This window comes from Pinus tabuliformis, chromosome 3_2 (assembly GCF_031772625.1).
Source record: "Pinus tabuliformis cultivar Carrire ecotype Pingquan chromosome 3_2, CPIR1, whole genome shotgun sequence".
Classification (NCBI taxonomy): domain Eukaryota; kingdom Viridiplantae; phylum Streptophyta; class Pinopsida; order Pinales; family Pinaceae; genus Pinus; species Pinus tabuliformis.
The window spans coordinates 1,235,510,477-1,235,512,544 of NC_142302.1; positions in this window are offsets into that span (position 1 = coordinate 1,235,510,477).

A 2,068-nucleotide genomic window follows, 5' to 3' on the forward strand; every position below is an offset into this window, starting at 1 on the left:
AATCGTAACGATCTCTTTCCAAACTATCTTTTTCTTACAGTCCTTTGATACTGGATTCTATCACTAACTATTTGTGACTATCGCAAAAAAATTTGACTACTTGTCGATCTCATAGAGTTTTTTCTTTTTTATATGTGTTCTACATTTGTTACTGAGACTATACATACATCACTTAATAAAATTTTGTAAAAAATATATCATTTGACATGGCTACCACCGGACCTGTTGTCAGTCTCAACGGTTGTTGGGCCTTCTTCCACTTTCTATGGAGGAATTTCTAAGTGAATCATATTCTCCTGTTACTCAGGGGAGTCAGTTTCTAGTTTCCAATTTTGAATCACTACATAGCGACCGAGAGTCTATTCTAAAAGGTCTAGTACCTCCTTATAATCCTCCACTCACAATCCTCTTGGGCCTCTTTTAATTCAGGTAGCACCTTTGCCTACAATGTCTTCATTAGTTTCCACTTCAAACATCTTGATGACTATTGGTGAGTCGTGGTCTTTTGTGGACACTTTCATCCCACCACCATTCAACCCACCTGTATCAGCTTCTACATAGTTTGTGGTTATCCTACTATTCATCCAATGACTAATCCAGGAATCGCAACTACACCAAATTTGGGTGGTGTGTTGCAATTTTTGCCTCCCACTATCCCATATCCTTTTGTGTCAGCTCTTGGACCTCCGACCCTCACCCCACTAGATGTTGTTAGTATGCCAACCCTCAACAATCCTTTTTGTTGGAATCCTCTACTCAGTTCTGGTATTTCAGAGTGCGGGCAATGTTTCTGGTACCTATCTACCTATTGGGGGCATTCCTGCACCCATACAATATGTGGTACAACTTGGTCCATCTTTGATTGATTATTTTCTTGTCGATCGTTATCCCATTGTTGGTAGTCCTATTATCATGAAACATGGAATTCTTGCATCTAATCAACCTTATGTGGCCAATGGTGTTCCATATCCTTGGCCTGATGCATCTCCTTGGGGCCTCCCAACTCAACCGTCAGCACCTATTAGGGTAAACCTCTATCTCAAGTGTAACTAGTTCACTGGTGGCCTTCCTCAGGTCGAGAGCATGCATTATGGCCCATAATTTTGATATGACTCCACCTCCACCATAAGGAAATTATTAACCTTCGCATATGATGTACCCAATTGGAAACCCATTGATGGGTGGGACTTCGAGTTCCTCAGGTCATCTCGCTCTTCCCTCATCAGATTTGATAACAACTACTCCATTTCCATTTTTGGCTACTTCACATCCTGGATCTATACAAGTTTATAAATGAACCCATCAACCACAAATTTCTCTGGCCTCTTACCCCGCAAAATTACTTTTCGACGTTCCGAAGTTTGAGGAAAAACAGGGAGATGACAAGACAACACACGTCACTACATACCATATTTGGTGTGTTTCAAATTCTATGATTGTCCATAGTATCTTACTCATACTTTTCCCAAGTACCCTAATTGGCAATGTTGCCAAGTGGTATATCGAATTACCACATGCCTCTATTAACAATTCAACACCCTCACTATGGAATTCTTAAAGCATTTCCAATTACCAATCCGTTATGAAACGGGCACACAACTTTTGACAACTTTGCGCCAAAACACCTCTACCCACATCTCTGATCATATTCATGAATGGAGATGATAACATAGGTTAGTAAAGGCCCCCATCCCAGACTACCTATTAGTTGATAGGTTCTGCAAATCTCTTCTACCTGCCATCATGAAGGTCGTTCCCATGGGCAACATTGTTATGGAAGATCAAGTCATTCGATGTGCCAAACATCTATATCTTATTATTTGCAATCTAGAATGCTTTATGACTTGATCCCTAATGCCCCTCGAACTTTGAATACTCTCACTACTTAGCAACCTAGTCCACACACCAACGGTCTCATTAGTGCTACCACGGAACTGTTGTAAACCATTTGAGCGAGAAAACTTCTTTGTTATTCATCACTGTTGTCCCCACCTCAACTACAATGGCTCACCCAACTACTCCTCTAACCGATGTGATTATCTTTGTGTAGTACACAACAACCCCGTGG